The 11,131-nt window shown below is 39.2% G+C and overlaps 1 long non-coding RNA gene across 1 annotated transcript in view; it reads right to left on the bottom strand.

Annotated features, from left to right (window-relative positions):
- Window positions 1-1,791, bottom strand: part of LOC104864172 — a 200,867-nt gene extending 199,076 nt beyond the window's left edge. The window contains exon 1 of the long non-coding RNA XR_004517718.1: window positions 1,707-1,791. This is a non-coding gene — a long non-coding RNA (uncharacterized LOC104864172). The remainder of the gene's footprint in view (window positions 1-1,706) is intronic.
- Between the last annotated feature and the right edge of the window lie 9,340 nt (window positions 1,792-11,131).

Genomic DNA, 11,131 nt, shown 5'->3' with positions numbered 1-11,131 from the left:
ATATATCCAGGAAATGGCACTTTAAAAATAAACCTGACTTTACTCTGCTAAGACAGAACAAGAATCTGCCTTCCATCAGTCTGAATTCTTCAGTACAGATACACATCAACTATTCATTCTTTTCTTTTGCAAAACATGAACACGCATTTACATAAAAGAGAAAGCCAGTACATTAACTGTTTCCTTAGATCCACTTACATTTTTTAACGACATTTCTTTTAACTTCTGAGAGTAGGAATAGAAGTTATTTTTAAAACTTCAATAATAGGCTGCAGTAATAGGCCAGAAAAACAAGTAGTAAAATAAAATATAGGTACAAATCCATTTGGAAGAAAATACAAGTGTAATGAGATACTTGACCCTACAAGCATGACCTCAGTAGCTGATCAAAAGCATTGTGCTTTTCAAATAATCAGGATGCAGTTTAATATAGTAGAAACTGCCCAGGTTACAAGATCAACTGTCACGATTTAGATTTTCTTAAGTTCATGTTTACAAGCTCAGAATGTCTCTGCAGGAGAAAAAAAAACCTCAAAGAAAGGATAAGTCTGCTTGACAAGGGGAACTTCTAGATCAGTTCATTCACTGATCAGGCATTCAGGCTGAGTTGAAATTTATCATTCTAAGGCTGTGTCTCAGCTAACCAAACAAAGCACAAGACAGGTAGTGATGATAATGAAACTTACTTTAAATAGTCATACTACCGTTAACATCAGGGACTAAACCCTCTATCTCCTACCTATCCTAAAGGTTGCAATATCAGCTTAAAAGGAGTGTATCATCTTTTAAAGGAAGACATTTTTAGATGAACAGAAATCTTCACATATGCAACACATACACACACAAACACACCTCAGCACCAAATTCTTCATGAGTGTGAAATGCTCCTAAGCTTTAAATACCACTTGAAAAGAAGATGTATTCTTAGAGTGATATATTAGATACTTCCTGGACCCAGTAGGATCCTCTGGGAAAAGGAAACATATTCCAAGGAACTACAACCACTGGAGACCCAAAATAGGAGTCTACCTTCCTGGATTCATGGTCCCTTGGAACCACCAGTGAGGTACCCGCCCAGCCCAGAGCAAAAGAAGAGAAGAGTTATGGCTTACTGACCCAAAGACCCTGCCTGCCCTGGGTTGAATCCTTACTAATTCTCCTTAAAAACACTCAGGAAATCATCTTGCCCATCGAAAAAAATCTCACCTGCAACATTCAGGTTTAGTCAACAGTGGCTCTGGAAAGTCCACAGTAGCTTGTACATGTCTGGAGAATGACACCATTCAGACTTCTCATGCCTGTACCTGTCCACAAGCATTCCTCTACTCCCCTCAACATCTCCACTACATAAACTTCCAAATATTCAAGTACACCTATGTCTAGTCTGAATTAATGTATGGTATAACATGAAGAGACACATGCAAAAGTAAGCACAGTGCCTGTATGCAAGTGTGCTAGACTTGTAGCAAAAGAATGTTTGTATGAAAATATGTTCCCTAATAATCCACTATCAGTTTCTTATTTTCAAGAATTCTTCCCTGCAGAAGCCTGACCTTAAGGCAATTTCTCCAAACTTCCAGAGAGATGCTGCGCTGGTAATCACAATGTAAGGTAGAATTTACTGCAGTAGGAATAAAATATAAGGGTCTCAAACCCTTAATTCCAGTGTCTCTGTTTCTTATTAAATAAAACATAAATAAACAAACCTCAGTGAATCTTGCCCGTTGCAAAGGTTCACACAGAATATGCTGGCACTGGTATCAGTATTCACACTGGGGAGTCCTCTGTGGGCACAGGTACAGAGACTGGGTAGAGAACTAACTCTTTCACTCCGGAAAGCAACACTGCCCTCAAATTAAAGCCAAGAAACCAGAGCAGAGGAAGACAAGTAAATATCCCCTTTCCCAGTGGCACCTCCCGCCTAATGGGAATCGTAGTTAATGATCTGAATCGAAAGCGAAAGTCTTGTTTTATGGAATGCTCACTCTTTGTTAAGCAAAGCTGTTTGGGCAAAGGACCATTCTATTGATTTAAAAATTGATTTCTTTTTTTCCCCCTTCATATAACTAAAACATGACTCACAAATCACAGCTCTTTTATTCTTCTGGCTGCAACCTGGGCTGAATCTCTCCCAACCTCCTCACCGAGGGATGTCTCATGAAGGTGCAAGAGGAGGAAGTGGGAACATTTGGACAAAGATTGTTCAAGATTCTATTAAAGGTTTCAAGTGGCTTCCTTTGAACATTTGGTAATTTATATTTCGAGTCCCTTGGTATAATTATTGTAATTATCATTAATCATCAACTTCCAGACCCAATCGAAATGCAGAACATTGGAAAGGTCAAAGCAGTGGAGAATTCTACTATCCTTCACAGAAGATGTGAGGCATTAACATTCTGATGCTCCACTTGTGTGACAAAGATTGTAATGAAAACAGAAAATAGCACAAGATTAATGTGTTCTCATGATAAGAATTATCATAAGGAAAAGAGAAAGTGGAGCAAACTTAACCCACTCCTGTCACAGAAGCACGGTGGTGAGATGCATTAGGCTAAGGGACAGGCTGATGCAGCTTAACCTGCTGCTGCTGAAGATGATCATGTCTTTCTTCATTTGTGGAGTAACAGGGATAAGAAACTAACTTAGGAGGGAGGGGGAAGAGAGGAAAGGGAAAGGAAATAGAAAAAGAATTAAGATGACTTATGTACATAAACTAGCTCCCCACAATTAATGCAATCATTATGTACTGCAGACACGTACTAATAAATACTTTTTAAAAGAAACTCACTTAGAGGCATGACAGGTCACATTCTAGATAATGTGTTAGACTCCTCATTGTCTATTTGGCACCTTCCCTAGATGTGTGGCTCCTGATAGCATCACTCATTTGACCTTCAAATTCACAATTTCCTGCTGGAAATCCACCTTCATATCCAAAAGAGAACTCACCATCTCTTAAACTAAATGTATTGCTTGTAGGCAAAAGGAGATCATGATTCAACGCCAAAATACTGGAGATGCACACATCCAGATTCAAATCCCAGTTTTTTTACTTATCATGTGTTCCTAGGAAAGATGTTAACCTTTTCCTTGATTCTGCCTTCCTATTTGTACTATGTGTGTACCCAATTCCAACACGTGTACTCAATTCCAACACGTGTACTCCAACCTGTTGAAGGTAAAGTGGTGTAATACACTAAAACTACTCAGGCCAAGAGAGTGTTCAACAAGGGTCACCTATTTTTTAAAATTATGACTTATTATTATTATGAAATTCATCCATTCACTTAATCAGGAAAGAAAAATATGCAAATTATTCTGTATTCTATATTTTTGCATTTTTGTCATCCTCAAATAAACAGAACAGAGCCAAGTCCTATTTACCCCCTTAATCTCCTTCAAATATTCTATTCTGTGTGTACATGTCTCTTTAAACCTTTTAATATGAAAGAAAACTACAAAAAATTCATAAAACAAACACATAGTTAAACAAATATGTACAAGTTATCCATGTCTATAACCATCCAGGTCAGCAAATACAAGATTACCAGTATCCAAGAGAGATGTGTGAGTTCTTTTCCCCTCTTAATCTACTGGCTCTGCTCTGAAAGTAGTCAATATTCCTTAATTTTTTTTTTCAATCTACAACGCTGTTGCCTTTTTTGGAGTCCTTGTAACTCTTCCCTACATTAATAATAAGCATTTTCGCATCGTAGGTTGCCCTATTCTAAACCATCTACCACACTGGAGCCAAAAGTATTTGCAAATGCGTGAATATCCTAAAGGCCTTCTCTTGCTTAAATTGTATTGTGGCTTTTCAGCACTTTCAGCCATAGCCAAGGCTCCTTAGAAAGACACAAGAAAAGATGAAAATAAAGTCTTTGTAGATGGGGAGGGGAGGAGGGGGTGAAGGGAGGGCAGAGGTAAGGGGGAAAAATGAGAATCAAGACTTGTCATGTAGAAGTACAAGATCCCAACAATGAATGTAACGGTACTGTATCCCTAAAATGTACCAATAAACTCAATTAAAGCTGGAAAAAACAAAGACCCAAGAAGCGCTCCGGATCCAGCCCCAACCTCCCCTCTCACCCTCCCTCCTCCATTAACCATTCCCTTTGCTCCAGACTCACCACATTGCCTTCAATCCCAGCAGAGTTCTCCCCGACACCTCCCCCCACCCCGCCCCGCCTCTCTTGCTTTCATGCCCTTGTTAATGCTGTACCCTTGGCCTGAAAAGAACTTTCCTTCTACATCTGGAAAATCCCTTCTAATCTTTAAATGACTCTGCTCAGGCATCATCACCTCTCTTGGAAGCTTTCTCTAACCTTCTTCCCTAAATAGTATTAAATGTTCTTCACATGTCCTTACAACACAATATCTTCTCTCTGTATTTATATTATGTTTAATGGGTGTAGGTCCCTATCTCCCATCAGGCTATGAACTCCTGGAAACCACTGTCTTTTCATCTCTAGGAAGCCATTCCTTAACCTTGTGCCTGCTATGTAGAAGAGACTCAATAATTTTTTTTTAATAACTTCACACATGCTTCTCTCAATAACAATTATAAATGAGAAGGAAAGTGAGATGAAATTCAAATAATCCTTTTTGGCTTCTTATGAACCAGTAAAGTGGAAAATAAGCTCAAGAAAATTCTTAAGTCAAAGGGAAAAGGAAGATCATGAATTATCTATGTATTTCCAAGATTACTCAGGGTTTTTTGCTTTGTTTGCTCATAGAAAACAACAGAGGGCCTGCTCAGGTGCACCACTAAGCTGAAGATAATTGTAGTAATTTGCTGGAATGTGTCTCCCTAAGTTGCTCCTGTATAATAAGGAAAGGGAATTGAGAAATGTTACAAAGAAGAAAAAATTCAAACTAAATTTTATGAGAGCAGGAGTGCAGGGGAATTGTACTACACAACCAGTTTTTAGGAGTCATGTTAAGGGAGCCAGCGGGGAAAAAGCATAAAGAACAATAATTCTGCTTGACAACCCAAAGGTATGGAAGTCCAAGGAGTCGATTACAGTACCCTGCAGAAGGGGTGCTAAGTATATCTTATTGCCAGAGGCAAACAGCACCATGAGAATGGTAAATGCTATTGCTGATCTCTCTGAAGAGTCACCTTCTACACCCCTGCTCATGCAAAAGGGTGACAAATTTATCAGCTAAGGAGAGGTGGCTGAGACCCACTTGGAGAGTTCCAGAGAGCCTTGGGCACAGGGGTCATGGGAGCTGTGCCAATGCAGTCTCTGGGGCTACTGACCGGCGAGACAGTTTACAGTGCCATTGGAGAAAAAACTGAATTATAGTCAGGAAAAGAATCAAAGATTGCAGCTGCAGAGGTAATATTGAGGCCTGAGGGGAGAAAGGTCAGAAATGGGAAATAATAACAACTTCAGAAGACGGGAGTGAGTATGAAGAGGGTCAGGGCACATGACTCAGGATGGAGCTGTAGGTGAAGCAAGAGAGCAGAGGCTACGCTTTCCCAAGTGTTGTCTTGTGTGTGGTGGAGACAGCTGGAGTCCTAGAAGGAGCTGCTCAGGACGAAGCAGCAGAAACTCTTTGAAGAAACAAGAAAAGTGTGAAAGTTTACTTCCACTGCCTCTGTTCCCTGGTCCCAGAATGAGGAATGAGATGAGACAGGAAAGTAGAGCAGTGTGAGCACGGGAAGGGGAGAGCAAACCTCAGTAGCAGAAGCTCCAGGATGGCTGCATTGACTGCAGATTCACAGCTACCGTCCTGCCTTCATCTGAGAGTCCTGTGGGTTCCCAATAAAAACCCTACTGAGCTTACACAATTGCTCCTGCCCTCTGCTCAGAGCTTTCTCCCTCCTATCTCAGCTGTAATCCAGCTTTCGTATCTTTTTAGCCTAATAAATCTGTCTGATAATCTCCCCTGCTTTTAAATGTAGTTTCTCCATAAGAGGTTAATCTCAGCTTAGCTTTCTTGAGCTATGTGATCCACAGCCTGTATTTGACCAGGGCTCCTGTACACTGCACCTTGAGCAGGCTCAGGCCACCTTGAGCAGGCTCAGGGCAAGATGAGTATGTGTGTTAGAGATGATGCTCAGAACAATAAGAATTCTCAAAACCACTAGCCTTAGTAGAAAAGGGTTTATGATGGTTGCAAAAGAAAAATCTAAATTTTGATAAATAAGATCGTATGCTTGTTGTCTGCCCATGAACCTGATATGTAATAAAGGGGATTTTTAAAAATAGTTTTCAATTCATATTTGATATGTAATTCTACATGTAAAAGATTACAACATTCAAAAAATAAATAAATAAAAGACCCTGGGCAAACCTTTAAGAAGTCAAATGTTCTAGACATGAAATGAAAGCCTGAGAGACTAGAAGTTCTATTTATCCCTAATTCTGAATGATGACCAGAGTATTGGCTGAAAGAAGAATATACTTATTGTGTGGATCTAAGGAGTTTATGTCTCCTTAGAATGGAGAGTCCCACACGAACTCATCAAAGAAAATTTAACTGTGCAGATAGTTACTATGAAACATCATGTATGACCTCGGAAAAAGAAAAAAGAATTAAGAATATCTAGTTACTTTAGGAAAAAAGCACTACATAAAGACTTCCAATCAATAAAAACTGAGTAAAATGATATTGAAAATATAAGACAAAAGAGTGCTCATAAGGTGTCATTAAGATACAATAACCACTTTATTCATGGTTAATATACTAGTTGAAATGAATACCCTATTGGTTATAAATAATCCCTTTAGAAGTGTTAAAAAGTCGTATGTGATGTGATCCAACTAACATGAATATTTACACTAACATTCCATCCTCTAGTGACCACTGGAGGATAGCAAAGCCTCTGGCCTGGTTAGGCATGGGGAACTGGATGTCATGGGGAAGCAATCTGCCATCCCAGAAAACCCAGTCACTACCCTGAATGTTAACCAAGAGAGAGAAATTATATCATCAGGTACTGAGTACAGATGAGATCACAGTCCCGAAGCCACATGGATGAATATCCGGAATCAGCACAGCAGTCAAATGAAGCAGCTGAGATAAAAAGTATTCAAGAGATATCATGGGGATAAAAGAGCCATAGATAAACAAATCAAGTTAGCAGCATTGTTGCCATGTCAGAAGTTTGAAAAGAAGCAAGAATAAAACCTTAGTTACTCATGTAGTGCTAAGCCACAGTTCAAATCCCAGCCCCATGAATTACTAGTCATATGATATTGGGTGACCTATACATTTGTGCCGCTGTGTGCCTTATACATTTGTGAATTGAGGGTAATAATAGTACATCTCTCAAAAGGCACTGTGGATCAAATGAGCTAATTTGTAAAATGTACTTAGCATCTTGGGCACCTATGAAACTGTGTTTTCTATCATTGCTATCCCAGTTCATGCAGCTTAGAAATCTAAACAAAGAACAGAGGCTTATGTGAAACTCAAGGCCCACTTAGCAGGTCAGGACAACGCTGACTGAATAAGCACCTGTTTTGGCATGTACTTTGCTAAATAGTGAGATTAAGTAAAGGAGTTAGAACTATATAGCTATGTGGATACCTATACTCCTGAGATCAGAATTGAGCTAGCGAAGATCAAAAAATGTAAGTTCATTTTGTTCTCCACTCTTTAGGAAAATGTAGTCCAAACTCCATTCAGTAGGACCATCCATGCTAACAGTCAAGAGAGCTATGATGTCCCAAAGCTAGGTGATAGAGCCCTTGGGAATGAGAAAGCAGAATATGGGAGAGGATAGTCACTTTGGGTGTCACAGACTCAGTGGAGTGAGGAGTGGACAGCAGAGGGTCTCACACGCTGAATGGGATGAGCAGAGCATTATACACACAAGTATTGATTTAAGGAATGAATACATTAAGGCAGATAGGGATGAGTCTTTCCACCAGTGGAAAAGGGTGTTATAAATAAAGAGAAGCTGCAAAAATAAACTCTTGCACAGGATTTCATGCATCCATGTAAACTTGGGTTTTCCATGTACATAGACAAATGTAAAAATGAATATAGACTGAATCAACTGCCAGCATGATGCTCTCCTGCCCTGGAATACTTTGGTGTATGATTTCTACCAATGAGGGCTTTTCCCTGCATAATCCAGTCCAGAAAGACAGATTTTCCCTCAGGTTTTAGGTGGCTTCCCTGTGCTTCCTCCACAAATTAAGTGTAAAGCAGAGAAAAGGAAATGGGGGAGCCAGAGCTTTCTCATTCTATCAGGCTTACAAGAACCCCTTTCCTCAATCTTCTAGTGAGAAAGAGTGGCTTATCCCAGACATTCTGCTGTCTGCATCCACTGCCCAGTATTCTGATTTGTCCTACACCTAGGGGAAACCCAGGAGATGAAGGAGTTGGGGTACAATTGGGGATGTCTCATACTCAGTACAACATTAGTAGTTCATGTTTTGATTTTCTTCCTCAATGTATCTGCTGTTGTTTAAATTTTTTTTACTTTAGGGAGTTGGGTTTTATATTTTAAACAATCTTTATCATTTGGATAAATTTTATAGGGACTATTTTCTTCCTGGAAGACATCAAAATCCCGAGCTTCCTTTCTAAATTTGTCACCAGAGAAAGCCAGCTTCAGGAGAGTACAACCTGTGGTCTTCACAATGTGAGCTTTGTGCTCAGAAGCACTTTGCCCTTGGTTTAATGCTGTGTTGTTCCTGCCTCGCAATAGATGATGAGGCGTGAAATAATGGAACACACGCATGAGCAAAATAGCTGCATATAAAAATGCATTTCACAACTATTCCCTGCTGCCTCAATTAGCATGCAGAACCCATAATGTCCCATGAGTACAAAAATCTAATAGACCCACAATACATGAGAGTTCAAAGAAAGTGGTACATGGGTACTAAATATACAGCTAAGTGACAGGGGTGCCAACACCCATACTTTGCTAGAACCAGAACTAATTGTGAACAGAAAGAAGGTAATGATGTCTAAAGAAACATAAATAACCAAGGAAGCCTCTGATTCCATCTTTACTCATATGACAGCTCCTCATTAGACAACAACTTACATTGCTCAAAAGGAAAGGGAAACATAGTAGTTGCTTTATAAAATAGTTACTTTTCCTATATTCCTACCGTACTCATCAGCAGTCGAGGAAAGGAGGAAGTACTGGCAGAATGCAAGCAAAGCAAGAAGTGAAATGAAACTAAACTGGTTTATCTGTGTGTAGCATTTCTCTAGTTAAAAGCCATATACATGTACGAATTGTGTAATTTCAGTGATTCCCACACCAGTTAAGTGCTCATCTATTTGCATGTAAAACTGGCATTGTGCAACATAGAGATAAGTGAAAAAATCCATGCTAAAAATCTAACACTTTAAAAGTTTTAGATGGAACATGATAAATCAAGATATGGAACACAAGGAAAAAAACTTGCTCAGTATTTACTACTTTCAGTGGAACTTCTTTTCTGCATTTTGGACAAAGGATCTCACGTTTTCATTTTGTACTGAACCCTAAAAAGCAGCTGGGTACCTGTTTTGGTCAGTTTTGGTTTAAATCCAAATTCAATTTTCTTTTAAGTATCTCTTGGCTTATTTGCAGTGTATTCCTCCCCAGGCAAATCCAGCCAATATCCCTTCTTTCCCACAACCAGTTCAGAGATAGTGTTAGTCTGAGGGCTGGAATCCAGAACACTCTAGAGCACAAAGCTATGGACCTTAAAAATACCCTGGAGGGACAGGCAGGTTGACTTGTTGGCTATAATTTTTATTTCATTATGTTTGTAGGAACATGGCCAGCCCCATTTGTCAAAGGATCAGAAGTAGTAAATGTCCAAATAATCAGATCTGCAGCAAAATTAAATTGCCCTTCAATCTATGACATAATTTGCCATCATAGGCTTTGTGGAAGGAGGAGCAGACTTTTATAATGAGAACTATGCTTAATGTGCTACTTAAGATTACATGTTTTCATGTTTAAAACTACTGGAGTAATACTGACATTCAAGAATTGCTCTTAAGATGATATGAAATTGCATAGAGCAGAATATATAAGCTGGTCAGCATGGAGTTTGACTGGGTCCACAGCCCCACCCCTCTGTGCCTTGGCAGAGGAAAAATGAGAGAAGCAGCCACAGGGGCACCGGCAGCCACCTCCCTCCCGCACATGCCTCTGGCCTCTTAGCTGGGCTGGTACCTGGATTCATACCACAGAGGCACAGGAGGTCATAAAGGCCATTGTTCTGAGCTCTAGCCTCACTTTTTCCACAGTTAAGGGTGATAGATTGATAACTACCACAAATCGTCATTTTTCTAAGCTGTGCTTGATACTATTGTGTTGCTGATTGTATCGCTTGAGTTAAGGTGTTGTGAATGATTTAATCAGTTGCACTTCTTGATGTAATGAAAATTATATCATTAGTCATTAGAGACTCAAAACCTGAAGACAAGCTATAACAGGAAGATCGAAGTATTAACCCAGGAATTAAACCAAGGACAGTACCAATATTAAATAAGAAAAATGAGAAGATATTCAAGCAAGGCACAAGCACATACAAAGGCTGTCTATTCATCAAAGGCAAATTCTGAAGAAAATGAGGTGGAAAAATCTGATAATTAACTACCTGGACATCCTGAATTGTTACAGGAAGTAACAAAACAGATGAATGAGGCTCTAGAAAAATTCAAAGCAGAAATAATTTCCCACATAACTACAGATTGTGAGCAAAATGAAAGACATAATTAGAGACTCTAGAAAAGAAATCAATTAAAAAAATACATGAGATCAGGACCATAATAGAAGCCAAGAATGCCCAACATAGGAAAGAAATGGAATCCACGAAACAGATTAAAACAGATATCCAGGAGATTAAAAACTGTACTGAAAGTATGCATAGCAGACTGAGCCAATCTGAAGGCAGGATATCAGATATAGAAGACAGGATGGTGGTCAGTGACCATGAAGAGAAGAATCTTTTAAAACAAGTAAGTGAACATGAGAAATCAATCCAACAGCTCCAAGATGATCCAAAAAAGAATAATATGACAGATAGGAGTCCATGAAAAATCAGGAGAAAGTAAAGCAACATTTAAAAATTGTTCACAGAATTAATGACAAAAAACTTCCCAAACTGAGCGAAAGAAAGAATGTGACATACATATAAGTGAGGTTAATAGGACT

Source organism: Fukomys damarensis, unplaced genomic scaffold (assembly GCF_012274545.1).
Source record: "Fukomys damarensis isolate Sample0158 unplaced genomic scaffold, DMR_v1.0_HiC HiC_scaffold_17, whole genome shotgun sequence".
Taxonomy (NCBI): Eukaryota; Metazoa; Chordata; class Mammalia; order Rodentia; family Bathyergidae; genus Fukomys; species Fukomys damarensis.
Note: the sequence above shows the minus strand (reverse complement) of the source record. Positions and strands in the feature narration are given on the sequence as shown.